The sequence below is a fragment of the Danaus plexippus genome, chromosome 8 (assembly GCF_018135715.1).
Source record: "Danaus plexippus chromosome 8, MEX_DaPlex, whole genome shotgun sequence".
Taxonomy (NCBI): domain Eukaryota; kingdom Metazoa; phylum Arthropoda; class Insecta; order Lepidoptera; family Nymphalidae; genus Danaus; species Danaus plexippus.
Genome location: NC_083542.1, coordinates 3858493 through 3883914, shown reverse-complemented (window position 1 = coordinate 3883914; position 25422 = coordinate 3858493). Strand labels below are relative to the sequence as shown.

General features: G+C 33.3%; 9 non-coding genes across 9 annotated transcripts; 4 read left to right on the top strand and 5 right to left on the bottom strand.

The window, feature by feature from the left end:
- Positions 1-2022: 2022 nt before the first annotated feature.
- On the bottom strand, positions 2023-2139 carry LOC133318927 (U5 spliceosomal RNA). Its single transcript, XR_009752660.1, has one exon. It is a non-coding gene; the product is annotated as a U5 spliceosomal RNA (small nuclear RNA).
- A 726-nt stretch (positions 2140-2865) lies between these two features.
- On the top strand, positions 2866-3058 carry LOC133318912 (U2 spliceosomal RNA). Its single transcript, XR_009752645.1, has one exon. It is a non-coding gene; the product is annotated as a U2 spliceosomal RNA (small nuclear RNA).
- Positions 3059-3555: 497 nt separating this feature from the next.
- On the bottom strand, positions 3556-3674 carry LOC116777106 (5S ribosomal RNA). Its single transcript, XR_004354003.2, has one exon. It is a non-coding gene; the product is annotated as a 5S ribosomal RNA (ribosomal RNA).
- Positions 3675-15174: 11500 nt separating this feature from the next.
- On the top strand, positions 15175-15293 carry LOC116777090 (5S ribosomal RNA). Its single transcript, XR_004354000.1, has one exon. It is a non-coding gene; the product is annotated as a 5S ribosomal RNA (ribosomal RNA).
- A 487-nt stretch (positions 15294-15780) lies between these two features.
- On the bottom strand, positions 15781-15973 carry LOC116777152 (U2 spliceosomal RNA). The gene has a single exon (XR_004354013.1). It is a non-coding gene; the product is annotated as a U2 spliceosomal RNA (small nuclear RNA).
- Positions 15974-16689: 716 nt separating this feature from the next.
- On the top strand, positions 16690-16806 carry LOC133318926 (U5 spliceosomal RNA). The gene has a single exon (XR_009752659.1). It is a non-coding gene; the product is annotated as a U5 spliceosomal RNA (small nuclear RNA).
- A 1059-nt stretch (positions 16807-17865) lies between these two features.
- On the bottom strand, positions 17866-17982 carry LOC133318929 (U5 spliceosomal RNA). The gene has a single exon (XR_009752662.1). It is a non-coding gene; the product is annotated as a U5 spliceosomal RNA (small nuclear RNA).
- Positions 17983-18715: 733 nt separating this feature from the next.
- LOC116773726 (U2 spliceosomal RNA) lies at positions 18716-18908 on the top strand. Its single transcript, XR_004353726.2, has one exon. It is a non-coding gene; the product is annotated as a U2 spliceosomal RNA (small nuclear RNA).
- A 492-nt stretch (positions 18909-19400) lies between these two features.
- LOC133318907 (5S ribosomal RNA) lies at positions 19401-19519 on the bottom strand. The gene has a single exon (XR_009752640.1). It is a non-coding gene; the product is annotated as a 5S ribosomal RNA (ribosomal RNA).
- Positions 19520-25422: the final 5903 nt, after the last annotated feature.

The following is a 25422-nucleotide window of genomic DNA, read 5'->3' as shown; positions in this document are numbered from 1 at the left end:
GAATCTTATGAAATTTGATATAACAGCAACAGTAGAATTTGACTAAACATCCTGCGTTAAGATGCTGAACATATTGCGTTGTCTATTAATATATGACATAATGAAATAATTATATTAAAAAGTCTAACGCCATTATTAGGTTTTTTTTTTATTAAAACAACAAACAAACTTTTAATTTAATAAAAAACGGACATAATTGACAAAACTAGCGAGGTGACGACGGCGACCGTGGATCATAGGAACTAATTTCATTTTACAGGACTTGTTACAACGAATACTATGCACACGCGTTTTACACAAAACCTATAAATAAATAATACAGAAATATTGTGGAACATAACACTATTATATCATCTCATATGGTTATTTGTTTTAAATATAAGATACGACATTCGATACAACAGAATTAAATCTATTCAACTGTGTGTAATTACTTGCTAACTAAATTAAATCTCATTTCCGTGTTTGTACACTCTTTACTTTGTCATATCAATACCAAGCGGTCACGACATAGTGTGCTTTTCTTTTATTTACCGTCACATTAAAAGACCAAGCTTAAATACGACAATCATTAAAAGCAAAAACACAAAACGAAACAGTTTAGACGCAACTCTTTGGTATTTTACGCGAAAGGAAATGGAATAGTGAAAACAGTCTCATGTCATTTTGCCAATAAAATACTGTTCTGTGCTTGAAATGTGCAAACAAAATGACGATTAGTCGCTCATACGATATAATACATAAAGGCATCTGAACTATTACTTACATTATGGCTGAACACACAATAGATTAAACCTCTATTGAGTTGGAGGACTTCATTACTGTTACAAATACAAAGACTTCCCAATGACGAATTTAGTCTTTTTTTAAGGATCTCAGATGAGGTTATATTATTCATTATTCATAATATGAAAGCCTTATTCTATGTGCATATTTCGATGTAAACATTTTAGGTTTTAGTTCCGTAAGTCGCGTTAGTATTGCAGTCTACATTGTATCCGCATTTTTTACTTCTTCATTAAACTTTGAATTCAGATTATTTTTCTGTGCCATTGTCATAACTTAAATAACCAATAAAATTAATAAGAAACTTTAAAATAGAAGTAAAGAAATAATAATTGTAATGGTACTCTTTGAAGATATTTATTCTCAAAATCTTGTGCAGAGGGTGATGCCATTTAACCTAATTTCTTTATCACTATTAAGAAATATTACGATTGATAAATAAGATTAAATTAAAAGTGACAATTTGCCTAATATTGATTAATATACTTTACAAAGACTTAAAATAATACCGGATTTAATGTCCTAATTAATTAAAAGCGCAATAAAGTCCCTGATTAAAGTAAGGGTCACCATAGCTTCAGTAATAATGAACAAAGTGTCTGAAACGTCACGTTTACGGAGGTTTGACTCCTGGTACATGTAGAGTCAGTGATTTCTTATCTGTATGTTATTCACTTGTATTTCAATTCAAGCAATATTTTCTTTAAGCTGGACACATTCAGATTCATAAAACTAAGCCTGGCCCCTTGGTTATAATAATATCAGTGCAATAGTTTCCCAAACATGTTTAGTTAAACAATAAAAATTAGTACTTATCTATGAAATAAAATATCTTCTCATTTATAAAAAAAGATTTTAATTAAATCCCTCACGAAGTTTCCCCTTCATGTTGCGTCTATAGAGCCTCAATCATTATACCGACTGAAACAAATTGTTAACCAAGTAATGACCTTTTAATATAAGAATAACGTTTGAATCCGATGAATTAGGATATCAAAACAGAAGTATTTTAAAATAAAAAAATTTACATTTCGAATAATTCACATCTCTAGACTTGGACTGAAAAGTTCTGGAATCGAGGAAACAGAAAGACAACTTCAACAGCGACAGATGTACGAGGCACTTCATGGATGGACTGTTCACGGTCACGGTCGCACTGAATCCGCTATCAACATAAGTTTTATTATACCCTGACCTGTACAGATAAGTCATAATTATGTATTAGAGGTTTTATTAACCTCACCTAGGGTGAGGCTTCAAAAAGTAGAGTTAGACTCATTTGAGTGTTCCCCTCCACGGAAATCTTTAGTAAAAGGCGAAAGATTTATACGTTTTGAAGGGAAACCAGAGTACCGTGGCCGCGTCTGACGCACGTACTCATCGAAGAGAGAAAAATTTTATCACCGCGATGCAGAATACGTCTAGTTTACTTACAGAGACATCTAGCGGATGACTGTAGCGACAACAGATGTAGAGTATGACAATATAACTAACATGCATGTGTTGATTGAAATCATCTGGAACCACCTACGACCAGACAAAATGTAGAGTTTATATCGTAATTTTTATATTTCAATAAAATTTATAATCTCACACTCATCAAACTATGAAACACAGAAAACATGTAGTAAAGAGAGTTATTTTTTTAGTTTTACTATTTTATATCTTTGACGTTTAAAAAATATATCTGTTTACCTTATTTAAATCCGAAATATTGTGATTAATATTGATCTGTATTACATTTGAAGTTTTTATTGAAGGTTTAAAAGAATAATAATAATCTTTGTGGTAACTGGTTCCTAGAATAATCTTAAATATACATAAGTAGAATTTGAGTATTTTAGAATTAAAATAATATCGTATGTCGAACTAAACTGCGTGACTACTCCTTTTATATTCATTAAAGTCCTAGTAAAAATGTGTCCATTGAAAAATACTAATAACGTTACGGCTCTACATCGACGGCGTCCTTTACAAAGCGCCACTAGATGTCGCTACGAAATCCGTTGCCTTCGTGTACATTGCGGTAGTAAAATTTCTGCTCTCTGAATGACGCTCGGTCGTAGGCAGTGTGTGAGTATCGCTTCTCGGCCTTTTGGCTAAGATCAAAGTGTAGTATCTGTTCTTTTCAGCTTAATATCTGAAAGTTCCCGCATGTCGGGACCAGTATATTAAACTGATTTTTGTAAACCGACGGGATGTTCGGGGCTCGCTCCACTCCCGTCACGGGTCGGCCCGGCATTGCAGTGCCGCCGGGATCGGCCCACACATAATACTTTATTAACAATCTTTCTATAATACAACCTATTGGTTGCATTATGTCGAATATTTTAATATGAACTTATATCTCGAACTTCGTCACATGTGCTTTCTGGATATAGTATATAGTATTATACACACAGAGAAACCTGGAAGTAGCCTGTAAATTACATTTCTTCTATGCAGGCGATGACCTAAATTCTAAGAGGACTCTATGGTGATTCAAAGTACGATTATATATTTTGATGTTAATGAATAGTTAAATAATTATTATGTCTGATATACATTTTTTATACTCAAATATTACTAGTTTCCGTGATCGATTAATAAGAAGACGCTTATTTTGAAAATAGCAATGAAAGGGAATTGGAAAAAAAAAATTACTAAATATTATATATATATATATATATAGACATATAAACAGTAATATGTATGTACATATATGAAGTAAACAAGATTTGCTGTGTATTGTGTATATATAATTCGTTGTTAAAAAAAGAGAAGTAAAAAAGGCAACATCACGCGGTGTTCCCAGGCGGTCACCCATCCAAGTACTGACCGCGCCCGACGTTGCTTAACTTCGGTGATCGGACGAGAACCGGTGTATTCAACGTGGTATGGACGTTGGCAAATAACATCCCATAACACATAATTCGAATATAATTTTGACACACAAATGTCTGAAAGAAAAGGTACTTATATATGCATGTATATTATTCTCCTATTTATTACAAGAACTATGTTCTTACGCACATGATGTTATCACAATGGATAATCTAATTATTTTATAAATTGCTTAGCCCGAATTCATTTTGAATATTTTAAGAGAATAAGCTATCTAAACGTAAAGAGTGTTCTAAAAATTAAATCTGGCAACGTCACGAAAAAGGTTTAGGTATTGGAGGTTGAAGGTTTCTTAGCTGTAGAACAATGAGATCGTACCCTCACAACCTATATTTTCTATATATTCAGTGTAAGCTGAATATTACATTATTAATACTTTGATGTAGGAATTGTTAATAGGTACTGACGAATATTAATAACAAGTGTAGTGTTTTTAATAATCGGTCCTAAAAAATGTTTTTTGGAGGTTTTGTCAAGAGTGTTCTTATAGTACAAATGTCGGAGCGTATTTTGCAATTTTGTTGTTTTTAATTGCAATCATCCTGGTAACATTTTTGTTATATATGGTAATTATTCTAACATTTTCAAACAGCCTCATTATTATTTCTGTTAGCGTCACCTTTAGAAGGTGATAAATAGTCAGTAATAACTATTCCTATTATACTTACCTATATGATAAAAAATGAGAATATTTGTGAAGTTGTACGGGTGTAGGAAAGAATGGAAATATGTTTTTTCACGTCATAAATTTTGCATTAATATAGATAATAATTGATTAGTAACAATGATTATTTCCTCTTTAATTAAATATTGTAGATATAACTTTTTATTAGAACACACATACATATGTATATATATATTTATAAATTAAGTTCTAATAATATATTTCTTCGTATTTTTTAAAGCACGATACTAATGCAGGACTATCTTTATACCCAGGCTTTCCTTTACAAAAATCTTAATAAGAGATAGCTCTTTTAACCACATCGTTATATTTGACTGCCAATGTCATTGACTCATTGCATTAATCAAATATAGAACTAAAATTTAAGCAAATATATTAACGACTTTGTGAATATTATATACACTTATTTTAAATGTATATTATAATTCCTATCTCTACCTCTGCCATTGTTCACTTCGAAATTTTGAATAATAATAGATTTTAATTTATATTTACGATATTAACTATTCTTTTTGATGTATTGCATGTCAGGTAAATTGTTTTTGGAATGTAACTATTAATATAAGGTGTAGGTTTACAGCATCAGCGGTTAAACTTAGCATGATTGAACATAAGAGTGATTCTTCAGAAGGAAGCCTTTGGACGTTATTTGCTTCCTGTTGAAATTGTTGACGAATAAAATCATGAAATCATTTTATTATTTTTTTATTGTCAAGTAAAAAATAATTTAATATGTCTGTCTTAAACCTTTACCGTTATATTATTTTATAGCAGTATATTAGAAATTATATTTTTCTTATGTATTAGAAATAAACGAAACAAAAATATAATACTTTACAGTTAACTATTGAGAATTTTAACGAGCAATATGTGTATTTGAAATTAAAATTGTTAAATGTATTGAATAGCAGTGATTCGCTAAAAGTGAACGAAGTGAAACGGCTTTCAGTGAACGTTTTATATATTTGTGATATTACTTTATGACTCACAGAGACTGCTCACGTTCCGCAGTTAATATATCAGTGAGGAAATATTATTAGATTCATACAGTTTTCCTTTAAATTATTATTGAAGCAAAATAAGAGCTACAACAAAAAGACAAACAAGATCCATAAAATAATGTATTGACATAATTTATACCAGAATTATCTTATAATGATGTGATTAAAATATGTGTCGTCGCTGAAAACGCAATTATGATGGTTATAACAACGAACGATATTTGAGATTTGTTAATGTAAATGGAATATTTCAATTCATTACGCAAGTTCCGGTTTGCTTTTGTTTGTAGAAACAGTTAACAGCCGTCAAAATTCTATCAGAACTGGAGATAAATTAAAAGCAGAATTTTGCAGTGCTGTTCTTCCAAAAGCCATACATGCTCCTACATAATATTGTTTTTTCTTACATTTGAATGCATGAAGAACTAACTACTGTGTTATTGTATGCAGAGTATTATATTGTGGATGTCCTTGGGCGACGGCAACTACCTCCCATCAGGTAGGCCGTCTGCTTGTTTGCCACCTTTAGAATGAAAAAAGATAATTGTCCGAGATCATTCTTATTTAAAAAGCAAATACATTTGTTGCCTCAAGGTCATTGAAGTCCAGACGAGTATTAGATAAATAATTTATTTTTAATAGAAAATACTATCCCAAATAAGTAAAGATGTTTTAGAAACAAATGTTTTTTCCAGAACAAATAAACAGCAAGAAAATAGGATTTATTCATTTGGGTATAGTTTCTTTGTGACGTTGTAGATCTTTATATAAGTGCTGTTTTATTATAAGGTAGAAATCTAAACCAAAAATATTTAATAAGGCTGTATATACACTCAAAGTTATATAATAAAAATTATAGACGGAATAGTACACATGTAATACCCGCTGTTACCCGAGTTCGCTTGACTTTTATGTGAGATGTTTTTAGTAACAACTGGTTATTTATAATTCTTTCCATAGTATTATTAAATTATACCACCAGATTATATAAAAGAAGATATCACAACTAAGCATAATAAATAAATTCACTCGCACTACAGCGAGTTATTTTACTCGAGTTATTTGTAGGACGCTATCACTTGTCTTGTAGAGGACTAATATAATCTCAAGTAATGCTCTATTACAGAGGCCCTCATATATATTACTATATAATACTCAATTACATAGGCTTTTAAAACTTACAACCTAACCCATATTTTTATTCGAAGGAGCGCTATTAAAGGTTTATGAAAAGAAATGTTTTGTTAGATGAAAAATAACAAAATAGTAAGTTCAATTAAAAGGAAGATCCGTTTCAGAATAGAAAGTGTTTTTGAACATTAGCAAATAAAAATCATACACGAGTTTTGTCTAGTCTTTAACATTAAATTTATTATTTTATTTTAATAAGATGTTTATATGAAAACCAACACTCTCTGCTCTTGAAGTTATCAAGTCTTGTAGGACATATTAAAAGAGCAAGTGTAATTTTATTTAGAATTGAATTGTACATTGTCCTGATCATCTGCAATAAGTATGACATATCATGTCACACAATCCTTGTGACAAACTATACATCGTTTTGTTTACTTATGGACATTAATTTATTTTACAAGGAATTACTACGTATCATCACAGTTCCCTTTGGATTTTTTCGATGTTTGAGAATCTGTACATTTTTATCTTTGTGGTTGCATTGTTTGTAAAATTTGGCTTATAACTCGGAAATTGAACAATATTGATATTTACATCGGCGATTTCCCCAAAGACAACAATTTGTGATGTACTCCTAATTATCTTCTTAAATCGGTTTCAAGGCAGTTTCGTAGGTGACAATGATCAAACATGTTTAAACGGCTACCAACTTATCAACTATCGGTACCTTTTATAGTTCTCAATGACGTATATTAATAAAGAATTCAAGTACCTAACTCTAAAAAGGAGTCTTTAGTATTTGCTGTATTCTTTGGATTTCCTATTGAACAATAGTTATGGCGTACCGTGGAACTCATAGAACAACTTCAGAAACTCCTTCTATAGCTAATAAGACACTGTTTGAAAAATATTTCAAAAACGGAAAGAGTCCAAATCAAGAGATTCCAAGTACAACGTTGTTTTATATTTCTTTGCCAAATAAAATAATTAAGTATTGTTTTGTCTATACAATAAAAGGGAGGATAATCAAACTACAGTAAAATGTATACAAAAAACGCCCAAAAACTAACAGTTTTAATATAAGTGATTGTTTTTCCTTGTTTCGTATCTCATGAACAAAATGACAATTGATAATATTTCTTGAATAAAATTTAAATCAATCAAAATTTGTAGTGACAAGCCTAACTGTTTAAAGCACTCCAGCCCCCAATAGGTGCCGTATTTATTTAAGGAAAAACGTAATAACTTCAATGCTATGTATTTAAAAATAATTAATTGAAAATGATTTTTTTTTATATTTTCAACTGAATACTGTATCATATCAGATAGCTATACTGTTCATGTACAAATAGAGGGAGAAATTACTTTTATAGTTTGACGTTTAATAATAATTTTAGTTTCCATTCGGAGGTACACAATGAGTACCACACAATGGCTACATTTAATCAATGAGAAAGTAATGTGAGATGCAGAGGCGTCACCTGACAAGAAACTCAATTTTATTTGTTACTTATTGAAAATATTTTCAAATTGAATCTCTCGAAGGTCGCCATTTAATGACAAAAAAAAAGCTATTATACATTTAAAATATATTATAAATTAAAAATGATTGCTTTTATAAATAGTACAGGAGATCAAATGCTTTGAAACGATATTTAAGATATTGTTTTGGTTCAATTAGATAGGAAATATGCCCAGAACCTTTACTTTTATTCCAGCTTCACATTGTAGTTAGTTGCAATCCCAAACGGAGCGTCACTCGCCCGCCGCTGTCGTTAAAAGTTATTGGTGGATATTAACAAGAGGAAAACGATTTATTCCTATTAAGAGAGAAACTTTTAAGTTCTCTTTGTACAGATGCTGTGAATGTAATTATATATTTTTAATTAAGTAATTTATTTTATTTGAATGAATCTATTATTACCGAACACGTAAGTTGGTTAATATTGAGAAAGACATCTTGAAATTTTATTTAGATACAAACAAATATTCATATTATGTATATACCAGAAATATCTAAAAAGGTCATTGCACTATTTAGTCATTCTGATATAGTCAAATGCAAGGAAATGTACATCAAATATGTATCGTCAATTCATTAAATGAACTAAATTTATATTGAACTGAAATCCTCTGCCAAGCCGAGTTCTAACATTAAGACACATTATTGTAAAATTTAATTGAGTCATATCAGCGAAATATATAAAACAGCGAGCGTACTTAATACAGTTAAGTACTGACTTGAAATAATGGACTAAACATAATCAGGTCTTTATATATAGTTGCAAACGTTGCAATATGTTTATATCTGATATAAGTTTGCAAGAGAATACATCTTAAGAGCTATACGTGGAATGAAGTTATTTAACACAAATAATAGATGTCGCTGGTGTTTGGGTAACATATGTATCTGCTGTAGTAAGGACACATTATACAGAGAGAACTCTGTACACAACGAAGACAATGTCGTGGACAAAACCTAGTAGTAAATAGTGTTATCATTCGAAGTATAATGTACACACGAAGTCAGATATTCACGGCGAGACAAAGTACATTAAATTCGAAGCTTAGTATATTGTTATAAATATTTGTAAAGAAAAAATAATAAAGGATTAGTAATTTTTAATCTTCATACAATTACTGTTTGACTTCTCAGCCGATATAAGTTACAACTGGCTAAGTGAAATAATGAGGTCTAAATGATTGAGGCAGATAGAGTGGTGACGATAATCCTAGCACCTGACTCCTGTTGCAAATAGGAGAAGTTGGAACTTAACATGGTTTAATAATTTTGTGGTTTGTCTGTTTCCTTGAAAATTAGTTTTAACTGCGGCGATATTTCTGTGACGTTTATATTAAAAATTAATAGAAACATAAGATAATAATTGTGTTTTCATTTAGATTATTTTATAAAAGAAAAGTTACTTTACTATTTTTATTCCTAATACGTATAAAAATGTTCCTTAACAAGATGGTTTACACGTTTTTTATTCATTAATCTGATTAATATTAGGTTTAATGAGTTAACGGTCTCTAGTAATGTGATTCTCATTTGAAATCTTATCTAGACATATAGGAGAAACTCTACGATACACCAAAGTATTATTTTTAGTTTTAAAACAATTTCCACAAGTCCATTTAATACAAAATTGTATTATCTCAAGCATTAGAAACTAGAATCTTAAATATTCACATTACCCTTCGAGAAATAGTAAGCTGTTAGTTAAGATATGATATTGTTAGTAAGTCCTCATCGGAAATCCCTTCAAAAAGACTAAATTCGTCTGCGGGAAGTCTTTGTATTGTAACAGTAATGAAGTCCTCCAACTCAATAGAGGTTTAATCTATTGTGTGTTAAGCCATTATATAACTTGTAAGTAATAGTCGAGATTAGATAATACATTTTGTTATGCTTACGATACATTTTTATAACTGAAAAAATGTTCATAATCCGAATTAATTACTTAATAATATCTACAATTAGTTAATGTTATTTTTGTTCATATTTAAACTTTATGAAACATATATTTTAAGACATGTATGATATGTTTGTAGATAATAATTAGCCCACAATAGATGTTACCAAATGCTCTCCTCAACTAGTCTTGATCGGGTACTGAATCCTCCTCATATAAAATCAACTTGCGGTGAATGTTCAATTCGTTCAGAGAGCATTTTCATATAAGTTCAAACCGTCGCTTCTATTGGACAGATACAACGTCATTCGTAAAACACACCGTTCCTTGAGATTGTTAGATGTTATTAAGGAACAGTTCGAACATTGGGTAATCTTGTATAAATTCGTATAAATAAAATTATGCAAAGCAAACTTGATTACGGTGAATTTAATACGAAACAATAAATAGAACGGATAACGTTTAATTCTCACAACACAGTATGAATAAGTGTATTTTAATTTCTGTAATTGAAATCTATATTCCAATATATAACAACGAGACATAAAAATAGCCACAATCCAACATCCTTCGAGCTCTGAACGATCGCGTCGCAATCTGTTGACAAATCTTTTTATACTTTGATTTATTCTAGTGTCAAAAACTGAATCAATGCTTTCTGACTTTTGTATGAACCTCGGCATAAAAATGTATAAAAATAAGACAAATCCTGACAACTACAACTGTATTAAATATAGCTTGTAGCTTTTGTTTTTATTTCCAAGATTTTTAAACTTTATATACAAATACAAGGATTTAAAAATTTGAGGGTAGTTTAATAACTCAGTCCTCTTAAAAACAGTAAGTAAGCTTAAGACATGTTCGGTGCATTTTTCAATTAATTTACTTAAAAACTAGTGTAGTCATAAAAGTATGCGATTATTTTCATATGAAACAAACTTTAGTTTTATAACATAATATGCGATTATTATATTGCATTTTAACCAAAGTTCCGGTTATTTTAAAGGAATCTGGGTGAGGGGCAACGAGTTGAAATTTCGTCATTTTCATCGTGGTAACAGCTAGTTATTAGTTTTCACGACAGCGGCTGGCTCGTGACGATCCGTGTATTTATGTAGCTACAGATAACAGCCAAGTTGAAACAGAGGTCTAATGACTCTTCGGAACAGCAATTTTATTTTAAAAACTAACGAACCTTTATTTCTTGGAGTATTATTGAAAATTTTATTAAAAATTTTGTAACATGTGTCGTTGAATTATTCATAACACTCCGATCAAGTTAAAACTTCCTTTGCCCACATACGACGAAACTTTCATGTTACTGAGGACAGTAATATTTTATTTTCAAATGATGTTATCAGCAGATTCTTTAGGGCATACACTTTGTTGATGTCTAGGACATACAAGTAATAAAAAAGGACATTCATTACTGCTATAATATAAATATGCTACAAGTGCTAAGTATGTCATCAACATATTAATTGATACTACGAAATCTCTTGGCACATCGCTGTGGTCGACTTTATATTTTATAACAAAATAGCAAAGAGACAAAGTAAAACTATTGTATTATGACTCACTGTTTTTTCTCAGATCATTATCTTACTGATGACGTATAATGAGCACTATTTGACTTTGAAACCATCTCTACTCAACAGTAACGGAGATTGAAAACAATAAAGACTAGTTTTAAATAGAATTGTATGTTTTAAAGTTTATTCCAACAAATTATATGATTCACCTTGTTGTCGCAGAAACAAATGATTGGTACTTGTACTTAGATTTCTTTGACTTGCTATGTATGTATTCTACATTTCAGTATCGTATTTGAATTTTATATAAAGACGAATATGTAAAAAACCATTTATATGAGTATAACATACATTTTGTGATATAAAAAGTGATAATAAAAAGTGATAATGATAAAACAGTGCCATGGAATCAACATTACTCGGGAATTCGAAAACTGCCCCTAATGATTCGTTTCCTATCCAACGTCATTGTTTTCATTAGATGTTTTTTTTTTTCTTCGAACTCCTTCAACTTCAAACCAAAGTTCCTATTTAAAATTTTTATTTTCTTTCACTTTCGCATTATTGACTTTCAATCCTTTCCATAGTTGTTAACCAAGAGTTATCAGTGACGGTGAGTGTGAGTGGAGCGCAGGCTGTCGATATAATTATCCCTTCTCGCACACTTTTATATTATTGATACTGTAGTATTTAAGTGTACGGGGATAATATTTGATATTTATTGTAAAGATTCGCTTTACTTACATCGGTCACATGCGATTTATGTCAAGTGTTTTTGTTTTGTTATTATGTTCAGTTAACGAGGGAAAAATATCTTCAAATGTAAAATATACAGTTTTTATTCTTCTTTAATAAAACATTACTTATTATTACTTACTATTACTGTTTTACTTAATTTAATCTTAAAGGCCTTAACTATTTTAATAAGTCTGAACAGAATGTTGGGACAAAGCCGAAAATGAAATTCCGTTGCTCAGATTTTTTATCACCTTTTTTAGTTCTGCTTTCCATGAAATATTAACACTTACGTTCTTAAAATAAAACTACGCATGTTTTTCGTATATACTAATAAGTTTTATTATTTTATTTTAAATTTTCCCAAAGTTTCGACTACTTTACAGCAACCATGATGACGGACAGACATACAGACTACTAGGAGCAGTAACATGGGACAGTGACTCATATTTTTTATGTACAGGTATATTTGTACACATGAAACTTAACGTCATATCAAAAATATCCTCTGCCGTATATTATAAAACTGTTATTTTGTATAAGACTACCTGTTACCTGCGACTTTGTCCACAAATTAAACCCACTATGAGAGACGGGCCAACATTTTCTTGACCTTTTATTTGATTTTTCAAAGCCCTTTTTTAGATACTAACTTGGAGACAATGGAAGTAAGGAAGTACTACAACACAATGCCTCTTCGGTATAAAAAAAGATGTATAAAAAACGAGCCTTAATCGAAGGAGTATCACCATAATTACAACACACTTGAATTAAGAACTTTATTTTTTTAAGTAACTTAAAAGAAGATAAAATACTTTTTGAGAGAGATTTGATTATAATTGATAAACCCCTTTTAGATACTAGACGGGATAAAGAAACAGGAAAAAAAAATTACTTGCATTTTTGCAGTAGGTATCGCATATGCTTTAACATTCGTTTTGTAATAATCCGTTAATTTGAGGTTACGAAGAGACAAAAAATTTTTTTGTAAAATTCATGAGAATCCAGACAATCCAGCGTATCTGAAACTTTTCAAGTAATTATAATATTTCTTAGGTGAAGCCGTCACCGACATAGTGGAAGTTCTTTATAACGATTTGACGTCCAAGATAATAAAGGAGGACAAGCAACCAAACCGATCCAAAACAGGGTGTAAAACGAAGAAATCTGATCTATACGAAACTATTCCCAAAGGCATTGGAGGACGTCTTGGAGACATAATTGAAGGTCAATAGAGCCGAAATTACTCCTCCAGCTGTGTGATGAAGTGTAAGTAGTTCGGTCATGTCTCCAGACCATCGGATGTTCGACAGAAGCAAAACGGTTTAGAGGAGTCCAGGTAAATGTAGTGTATGACGATTTGAGAGAAGGGCTGGATGTGGGCTACTCGCAATTTATAATGTATAACTTAAGAGTTAATATATTTAGAGATAGGAAAAGAGTGACAGACAGTGACAGACTATCCATTTAAAGGAATAGGTACTGAGTAGAATAGTCAGACTTTACAAATTGTTTGAAGATGATTCGTGTTTTTCACAGCTGGAAAATAAAAAATATTTATTTCTTAGTAGAACTGCATTGAGGTCGATGAATATTTCAAACGGAACGGTTGAAATTTAGCTGGAGCGTAGTCGTAAAGTTTCACTTCTGCTAGAGAATATATCCCAAAGTTCTCTCTTTGCAACTTTCTACAGTTCAAGTTTTTTTTATTTTTTCTGTTTCGATCTTTTACAATTTAATTCCAACACCCGCCTTTAGCATGTCGTTAGTATATTTGCAGATTGTTCTTCAATTTAAGTAGTCCTTATTACAAAATATATTTTTAAAAAAGATTTTCTGCAAAAGTTGATTGTTTTAGTTTGTTCTGTTGGCGTGTATATAGTGTATGTAATAAGAATTTAAATTTTAATTGAATAATGTTCAGTAGTGAAATAAAAAACAACATTCAAAACATCAGTCGCTTTAAATACGCATTAAAATCTATTCAAACCGACATAATAGTGTTTGATATTTGGTTTTCTATGCTTGTTTACAAAACATTAGAATTGATATCGATGAAACTAGAGAGTACCTACAGGCTATTAAATTTTAAAAATAAGAAAAATACGTGGAACAAAAGAAATAAAAACATCTCGGTTGTATTTTTTTGCGTAGATTTTTTTTTTTTGAGTCTCGAGGAATGAAAATAAATTATAATTTACTTTAAAAATGCGATGTAAAATTCAATGTTACTTATAACAGGCTCTCAAGTAAATACTTAGTTATTTGAACAATTTGTGTGTAAACAAAATCATTATCTGTGTTTTATTTTTCTTTATGTACAAACGGACACTCACTATATTGTGATAACATCACCTTCAGTACATGTAGTTCTTATAATGAATGAGAGAATACGTAGTATATATCGGCATGACTTCGAATGATGAAGCATCAATTCTTGAACCTGGCAAGACCTACGACGGGTACGAGAAAATAACGAAAACTAACCAAAAGAGAACACTCTGCACCAGGCAGGTGCAGGGCACGTACCGCCTGCCAGAATGGCCGTATCGGCGCTATCAGCATTAATGACGGATGCAATATGAAAATAACTTGAGGCTGTCATCAATTATTATAAAAACTTATTGGTGTTTATAGTTATTGTTAAAAGTAAAACGAAATCAAATACTGTTTTGGAGGAGACTAGAACTATGTTTGAATTTTGTTATAAATACGACGCACGACAGCAGAGTTCAGTGAGTGCGGACCATTGAAGAATGTGTCAACGAAGAATCTTTGAGAAATACAAGGACATTTGCAAGACTTGGAAGTTTCATTTTAAAATGTCATGGAAAAAGTGACATTAGTGACGTCGGCGAGGCTGGCGTCTCTCTCTCTCTCTCTCTTTTCAAACAACGAATTTGTATTAAATTCGATATACATATATATATTTTTTGTTTTTTTTTTTTGAACAGACGTCACCGTTTTAATATTATATGCCAACAATGTTTAATGTAGCATTTGCCAACGTCCATACCACGTTGAATACACCGGTTCTCGTCCGATCACCGAAGTTAAGCAACGTCGGGCGCGGTCAGTACTTGGATGGGTGACCGCCTGGGAACACCGCGTGATGTTGGCTTTTTTACTTCTCGTTATTTTAAATAACAATGCAGAACGAATCCTGCTTACTATTCTTTTCCACATCTGATATTAATTAAGTACATATTATATATATGTATATATATTAAGGGTTTTTATTACAATTCCCTGATTTCTCTGTCATTGCTATTTTCAAAATAATCGTCTCCTTATTAATCGACCACGGAAAGTAGTAATATTTGAGTTTAAAAAATGAATATCAGACATAATATTTATTTAACTATTGGTTAACATTAAAATATATAATCGTACTTTGAATCACCATAGAGTACTCTTAGAATTTAGGTCATCGCCTGCATAGAAGAAATGTAATTTACAGGCTACTTCCAGGTTTCTCTGTGTATATAATACTATGTGTCCAGAGAGCACATGTGACGATGTGACGATGTACGAGATAAAGGTTCATATTAAAGTATTCAACATGATGCAACCAATAGCTTGTATTATAGAGAGAATGACAATAAGGTATTATGTGGGCCGATCCCGGCGGCACTGCAATGCCGGGCCGACCCGTGACGGGAGTGGAGCGAGCCCCGAACATCCCGTCGGTTTACAAAAATCAGTTTAATATACTGGTCCCGACATGCGGGAACTTTCAGATATTAAGCTGAAAAGAACAGATACTACACTTTGATCTTAGCCAAAAGGCCGAGAAGCGATACTCACACACTGACTACGACCGAGCGTCATTCAGAGACCAGAAATTTTACTACCGCGATTTATACGAAGGCAACAGATTTCGTAGCGACATCTAGTGGCGCTTTGTAAAGGGCGTCGCCGATGTAGAGTCCCTAACGTTATTAGTGATTTCAATTAAACACATTTTTTTGCCGGACTTGAATGAATATAAAAGGAGTAGTCACGCAGTTTAGTTCGACATACGATATTATTTTAATTCTAAAATACTCAAATTCTACTTATATATATTTAAGGTTATTCTAGGAACCAGTTACCACAAAGATTATTATTATTCTTTTAAACCTTCAATAAAAACTTCAAATGTAATGCCGAGCAATATTGATCACAATATTTCGGATTAAAAAAAACTTTTACAGATATTTTTTTTTTCGTCAAAGATATAAAATAGTAAAACTAAAAAAAAATACTCTCTTTACTACATGTTTTCTGTGTTTCATAGTTCGATGACGAGTGTGAGACTATAAATATTATTGAAATAAACTCTACATTTTGTCTGGTCGTAGGTGGTTCCAGATGATTTCAATCAACACATGCATGTTAGTTATATTGTCATACTCTACATCTGTTGTCGCTACAGTCATCCACTAGATGTCTCTGTAAGGAAACTAGATGTATTCTGCATCGCGGTGATAAAATTTTTCTCTCTTCTATGACTACGTGCGTCAGACACGGCTACTGTACTCTGGTTTCCCTTCAAAACGTATAAATCTTTCGCCTTTTACTAAAGATTTCCGTGGAGGGGAACACTCAAATGAGTCTAACTCTACTTTTTGAAGCCTCACCCTAGGTGAGGTTAAAAATATCCTGTAACACTATACCTTACGTCTTAGTGTACTGCAGTTCGTTGCTCTTTATGACTGCTTTCGATGGTGTACCGGCTGAATGAGATTTATCAATTAGTAGAATGAGCATGAGGAACTACGGAACATAAGAGATAGACTTCTTAAAGTAGTTTAATTTAAATGTGTTTAGTGAATAATGAGATGTTTTATATCCAGTTATATAAACAAGTTCTCATAGAAATAGCTGACAAGGGCTACCGTGGATAAGTAACTATTAATTTATTAAGCAACAGACACTCTGGAATGATGTTCTTGTTTCTCGTGTATGTTCAATGATGTAGAATTTAAACCCAGCAATGATTTCCATTGATAGGAATTTTATAATTATATAAATATAGTTTGATAATTTCACCAACCATTAGACATTGTAGAAGGTTTTATGGAGCAGGTCGTACATTAAGTTCTATTGTAAATTTTTTTTTTAATAAAATTAGTTTAAAGTAGTTTCTGATTTTTCTTCGGCCTTCCGTTGGTAGCTTACGTAACTTTCATAACTGCGTAGATTACATTGTGTATTTAAAACCTTTCACTTAACTATTGAAGTGACGTGTTTGTTTTTAATATTGAAATAACCGTTTTTTACAACATGTATATGAATATGTATATGGTACATACAAAAAAATAACATTTTTTACAATTTTTGTCAATCTGTCTGTCTGTTTGTTCCGGCTCATCTCCGAAATGGCTGGACCAATTTTTACGGGACCTTATTGGCAGGTAGCTGATGTAATAAGGAGTACATTAGGGTACTTTTTATCAAGATCAGGTATCCCCATCCCGAAATTATAACGCGCGAGTGGGAGGCAGGGCGCATACGGAGCTTAAGGTTTTTCATTGTTTCTTATTGTTTTCTTACGCAGACGGAGTTCACGGCCACGGTCTCACTGAATCCGCTCTCAATATAAATTTTATTATACCCTGATACGTAATAATAGATAATATTTAAAAAAGCTTAAGCAGTGAACAATACAGATAAATCTCAATTAAGTTATGAATTAGAGGCTGTTATTAACCTCACCTAGGGTGAGGCTTCAAAAAGTAGAGTTAGACTCATTTGAGAGTTCCCCTCCACGGAAATCTTTAGTAAAAGGCGAAAGATTTATACGTTTTGAAGGGAAACCAGAGTACCGTAGCCGCGTCTGACGCGCGTAGTCATCGAAGAGAGAAAAATTTTATCACCGCGATGCAGAATACGACCAGTTTACTTACAGAGACATCTAGTGGATGACTGTAGCGACAACAGATGTAGAGTATGACAATATAACTTACATGCATGTGTTGATTGAAATCATCTGGAACTACCTACGACCAGACAAAATGTAGAGTTTACATGGTAATTTTTTATATTTCAATAATATTTATAGTCTCACACTCGTCATCGAACTATGAAACACAGAAAACATGTAGTAATGCGAGTATTCTTTTTTTAGTTTTACTATTTTATATATTTGACGTTTAAAAAAATATCTGTAAAAGTTTTTTAAATCCGAAATATTGTGATTAATATTGCTCTGTATTAGATTTGAAGTTTTTATTGAAGGTTTTAAAGAATAATAATAATCTTTGTGGTAACTGGTTCCTAGAATAACCTTAAATATACATAAGTAGAATTTGAGTATTTTAGAATTAACATGATATCGTATGTCGAACTAAACTGCGTGACTACTCCTTTCATATTCATTCGAGTCCGGCAAAAAAATGTGTCTAATGGAAATCACTAATAACGTAAGGGACTCTACATCGGCGGCGTCCTTTACAAAGCGCCACTAGATGTCGCTACGAAATCCGTTGCCTTCGTGTACATTGCGGTAGTAAAATTTCTGCTCTCTGAATGACGCTCGGTCGTAGTCAGTGCGTGAGTATCGCTTCTCGGCCTTTTGGCTAAGATCAAAGTGTAGTATCTGTTCTTTTCAGCTTAATATCTGAAAGTTCCCGCATGTCGGGACCAGTATATTAAACTGATTTTTGTAAACCGACGGGATGTTCGGGGCTCGCTCCACTCCCGTCACGGGTCGGCCCGGCATTGCAGTGCCGCCGGGATCGGCCCACATAAATCCTTATCAACAAACTCACCATAATACAACCTACTGGTTGCATTATGTTGAATACTTTAAAATGAACTTATATTTCGAGCTTCGTCACATGTGCTTTCTGGACACAGTATTATACACACAGAGAAACTGGGAAGTAGCCTGTAAATTACATTTCTTCTATGCAGGAGAGGACCTAAATTCTACGAGGACTCTATGGTAATTCAAAGTACGATTATATATTTTAATTTTAATGAATAGTTAAATAATTATTATGTCTGATATCTATTTTTTATACTCAAAATATTACTAGTTTCAGTGGTCGATTAATAAGGAGACGATTATTTTGAAAATAGCAATGACAGAGAACTAAGGGAATTGTAATAAAAACCCTTAATATATGTACATATATATACAATGTCCTTAATTAATGTCAGATGTAGAAGAGAGAGTTAACAGAATTTGTTCTGTATTGTGTATATATAATTCGTTATTTAAAATAACGAGAAGTAAAAAAGCCAACATCACGCGGTGTTCCCAGGCGGTCACCCATCCAAGTACTGACCGCGCCCGACGTTGCTTAACTTCGGTGATCGGACGAGAACCGGCGTATTCAACGTGGTATGGACGTTGGCAACCAATTTATTGAAAATTTGTAACATATTAATTTTTACCACCTATTTAACCATGATTTTATTACACTTAGCTTTATCCGTGACTTTATCTTTGCAGTACTGTTATTATATATTATAATGACTTCTGATAAAAGCCTTCTAAAATAATAACAAAATATTTTATTCTAAATCACTTTTTATTGCAAATTTACTTACACGAAACAATATATAAAGCAAAAACAAACAATTATTTTTTCAAACACAAAAAGTAGTAGTTCATTATTACTTTAAAAAAATATTAAAATTTACAAATTATTAGTTAAAGTTATAAAATTAAATAAGTATTTTTTTAAATTAACACTTAATTGGGTGGACTCGAAAGATTTTCTCAACAAATTATTGAGGTTTAAAATGATATGTTTAAATGGTGCGTTACGGAATAAGTGAACCTCTTTAATGAGTAATTTGAACTTAACCGAGTGTTGGAACGCTGTCCAAGAATATTACAGTCGTAAAACACTTGTTAACAAGGATGAACTCATTATCCGTATTACAATAACTGATAACGGTCTCCTGACGAGTAAGGTAAGTACTATTTGGTTGATTTTCATTTTAATTGTTGCATAATGATTAAATTAAACATTAAACATTTTTTTTTAATTTTTAGTTTATGGAACCGAAAAGATGGCAAGAGTAGGTTGTATAGGTTAGGATTTTTAACTGCTTGAAAACTATTCACTGAACGTCTTATAATATATTGACTTCTTTATAATTCCTCCTTTTCAAATAATTTTTAACTCTTATATTATAACCTCATCAAAATAAGGCACATGTGCTAAGACGAAAAAAGGGAAAACATAAGTTCTTTATGGCAATAAATAATAGTATACAGAATGCTTAAACTTTACGCGGCAAGTACAAGACAATGAACAAAGCTTTGAAAACAATGACTAACGGATATTCTAAGATTATTTATATTTGAATTACAACAACATTTTTGTTAACATACACAAAATAACTTATCGATAAATAAAGGAGTACGTTAAGGAGCTTCGTCACATGTGCCTTCTGGATATAGTATTATACACACAGGGAAACTGGGAAGTAGCCTGTATATTACATTTCTTCTATGCAGGTGATGACCTAAATTCTAAGAGGACTCTATGGTGATTCAAAGTACGGTTATATATTTTAATGTTAATGAATAGTTAAATAATTATTATGTCTGATATCCATTTTTTATACTCAAAATATTACTAGTTTCCGTGGTCGATTAATAAGAAGACGATTATTATGAAAATAGCAATGAAAGAGAAATAATCGAATTGGAAAAAAAAAACACTAAATATAATATGTATGTACATATATATACTAGGTACTTAATTAATATCAGATGTCGAAAAAGAGAGTTAACAAGATTTGTCGTGTATTGTGTATTCTTAGAAACAAGGTAAGAATTGACTTTTTAAAAAATAACATTCGATACAATTCCACCGCTAATTTATTAAATTTACACAAAAATAAAAACAATTCTAAATGAATAACTTTCAACTATCTTGATTTAAACTAATCGTTAAATGAAATCCGAATATAACACAATCGAAAGATTTAAACACACTTCTAAAATCTACTAACGACTAAACTATCACACCAACGCGCGTTACGAACGAAAAAGAGCCCTGATGTCCTCTGACAACTGCTTATATGTCGTTTGAGTCTCTCCTACCCTCTCATATTCCTACATTGATTCTCTCCTACCCTCTCATATTCCTACACGGCCTTTCCTGACATGAGCACGTCCCCGGGCTCCTTTGTGTTTAACTTTCTTGACGTCCAAAACGTAGTATTAGCACCAAGGGCAGGAAATTCTTTTCATTCGCACTAGACGTATTCAGTTTTGAATGTCTTGACATTCCAGACGGGCTCGGTTGCGGCTCAGTCCCCTCCACAGGCAGGTCAACCTCCGGAGGCAAGTTGGCGTCATGACACAACTCTTCTCCCTCATTGTCTACGTCTGAAATTGAGAAATATAACGGCAGAAATCTTTTCGATTTTTGATTTAACTCAACAGTAACATCATGGTTAACGTCAATGTAAAGTGAGCTAAACAAACATAGCCCACACAAAGTGGTTGTAAAACATCCCAATAACCAACCACTTGGGGCGGGACTTAGAGGAAGATCGCCCCCTCACACCTCGTCAGAGACCCACAAGGAATTGCTTGAGGCATGACTTGGTGTGTGTGTGAAGGTTATCATAAAAACATGTTCCAAAACATACCATCTGATACAGGCAATGTTGGCCGACCAACATCCCATAAATAAACTCATGATCTTTTACAACCACAGCTCGATAGACAATTCACTATCAAAGTCAAGCTTCCGAACATACTAAATTAATTCCTAACCAAGAGACTAGATTCTCGGGATAACGTATCCGATGCACTCCAAGATAAACAATTATCCCAGAATCAGCCTCCTCCCGAGATAACCGGCCCGATGCACTCCAAGGCAATCGGTTATCCCAGACACAACACCACTTCTAGGACAACCGGGCCCGATGCACTCCAAGGCAAACGGTTGTCCCAACCTAAGCGTCCCCTCCGGGATAACCGGCCCGATGCACTCCAAGGCAATCGGTTATCCCAGACACAACACCACTTCTAGGACAACCGGGCCCGATGCACTCCAAGGCAAACGGTTGTCCCAGGCACAGCGCCACTTCTGGCATAGCCTGTCCGATGCACTCCAAGACAGCTATCCCAGACCCAGAGATCTTACCTCTAATACAGCGTGTCCGATACACTCCAAGACAAACGCTCACATCGTAACAAGTAACTCATGTCTCCTCGCTTTAACCCCAATACATTTAGAGATTTGTGTCAAAACAAAATTAAAATAAAAAACACAATGGGATTAAGTTTCAATAAAATCTCAAAAGGAGTTTTAGTCAAAATTTCAGGCAGAATAAGGCAAATACCTCACCATCAAAGAAAGCAGAACACACATCGGTAGTCCATTCTCCCTTCCACGGGACCATATATTCCGCAGCTGCTCGAGTCGATTTGCCGTATGAGCCAGCTAACATCTGCAGCTCATATCGGCAGTGTGATAGTGTCTTCATAACCCGGTATGGTCCCCGCATACATGAGTCCAACTTCCTTGTTGACCGAGCCACCTTGCTAACAAAAACTAAGGAATGTAGTTCAAAAGAGTGAGCCGGTTTTCGTCTCTAGTTAGCATAGGCATCTTGACGAGCTTAGTTGGCACGAAGGAGTTTAGATGCCCTCTGACGACTCATCTGACGAAGGACTTCTCGATTACCACTTGAGCCTTCAACAGTAACGTCTCGTATCAAACTACGTATGAGCGGTGTGGCAGCTTCAGTACCTATAAGCAGGTTTAAGGCAGGATATTGAGTTGTCTTGCGTTTTGTTATGTTTAGGATCAGTTGTAACCTCAACAAAACAGCTGGCTAAGTCCTTGACCCAATTAAGGAAATCAGTGCTTTGAAACATGCGTCCCCGATCAGTGACAATTAATTTTGGAGTTCCAAAGAGAGACACCATAGTAGTGAAGTGTTGCTTTAGTTCGTCAGTGTCTTGTCGGAACATGGGATACAATAAACAAAATTTTGAAAACGCGTCTATAATAATAAGTACATGACGGTGACCGTCAGATTCTGGTAGGGGGCCCAAGGTGTCCATATGGACTGTCTCAAATGCTACGTCTGGTTTTTTTTTCATGAATGAATGAGCCGTGAAAGAGCACCAGCTACCTTTTTATGAGAAAGGCAAACCAAACATTGGGAAATGTATTTTTTGCAAATGTTCTCAACCCTGGGAAATAAAAGTGTTTTGTTATCAAGTCTACAGTTCTATCAACCCCTTGATGATCATGTTCGTCGTGAAAAATACACATAAGACAGTCTATGGCCTTTTGGAATATAACAACAAAAATTATGATTTTTACCAATAGGTGAGGGCTTGACTTAAAGGATGTCATAACGACTGGGGTTTAACTGCCCATCCACCAGTTTTTATTTTAGAGAGTGAGTTTTCTCGTCAGAAGCCTGAGCAAATTGCGCCCAATTTAACAGTCTCTTAATGGTACATAAGTTAACCGGATTGCGGCTAAGATAATCTGCATGGGACAAAAACAACCTATTCTATATTCCAGGTTAGAATCGAATTCTTGGAGGTATACCCACCACCGAGCCTCCCTTGGCAACAAGTCTTTCTTACGTTGGGTAAGTTTTAACGCGTTACAGTCAGTAACCACGATGAAGTGTGCAACCACAAGATAATGCCTGAAATAATCTAATGCCTTAATCACTGCCAGCGTCTTCAGTTCGTACGAGTGCTACTTCCTCTCAACCCCCTGAGTGAGTCTACTACAATAAGACAGTACTTGTTTACAATTTCCCTTATGCACTCGCATCATGATGACTCCGTAACCAATCGAGCTCGCATCTGTGTAGTATTTCTATTGGCAGCGTAGGATTATAAATGGCGAGTACTGGCTCACTTGTAAGACAATCTATGATGAAGTCACGAGCGGCCTGTTTTTCAGCACCTCAATGAAAGTTAATTTTTGTAAGTGCCGCTATGCAAGTAGCCCTTTGGGCAAACCCAACTATATACCGCCTAAAATAGCTAGCTAACCCCAGAAATTGCCTTATTTGCTTAAGATTTTTTTTTGTTCGGCTGAATCAATTAAGGCCCGCACTTTCTGACGACTTGGCCTATCCTGACCTTTACTAATCGTATGACCCAGGTATTCAATAGTGGTAGCTAAAAACGAGCATTCCTTTATTATTTGCTTTTCAAGCAAATCTGTTATTATGTCACGACCACGGATCGTTTCAGCGTGTGAGAGTTGATATGACCGATTATACACAGGAATGCTGGATTTAAGTTTAATTGACATGCTGCCTATGTTTACGGTTGATGTAGCAGTTCCCGTAATAAAGTACCGAGAGAATTCATTAATTATCCTCTTAGTAACCCTCTCTAAATAGTTACCTACCAGAGGTGTATCAATTGTCATCGAAACATCAGACTGAACAATCATCACCATTCATTCATAAAATATGTGCATGGTTCGAGCCTAGATAACTTAACGCCCTCACTATTTGATAAACTCCTTGATAACAGTTCGATTTTGGGTCTCTTACTACACAAAGCTTCTTTTTGCCCCAACTGCCCACAGAAAAAGCACCTGATATCACTCAGATTACGTTTACGTGAATACTCCAGAGATCGTCTATCTGTCGTAACGTTTCACAATTCCGAACGCGAGTATAGTTGTCTCGAAATACTAATTGTATTTGGTTTAACATAGATTGAAAAGAATTCGACTAAATCATTCGGAAAAAGTTTAGCATTTGTCGCCGTAGCCCTAATATTTGGATCAGTGACACTGCGAATAATTATAACCGAAATAAGCTCCTCACCGAGTCCTTGCACTATACGTAAGCAAAGTATCGACCGGCGTACATATTACGCGTACGTTGGATAGTGATCGGAATTCTTAGTCATAACTTCAAACAATATTCCAGCAAAATCTGGTTCTTCAGGACATAAAGGTTTAAATTCTTTCTTAAAATTGGTCCAACTACGGTAGCTAGACACCCATTCATTGAGCCAAGATTTCGCATCCCCTAACAAACAATTTCCTATTCGCGAAAGGCATTCTAAATCATTCCAATTGTCTAAAACTTTCGCGCGATCAACTTGTATGCACCAATCATCAAAGTTGTGTAGATTTGGGTCAAAGTTCGAAATATAGTAATACCGAGATGTTTCGGCCGTATTAATTGATCTGATGGCACTAGCAATGCAATCGGTAACACTCGCCTGTACTAATTCCAACGGTTTACCCGCGTCGCCTACTTGTCGTGATCGAGCGAGGTCTCGGATCCTG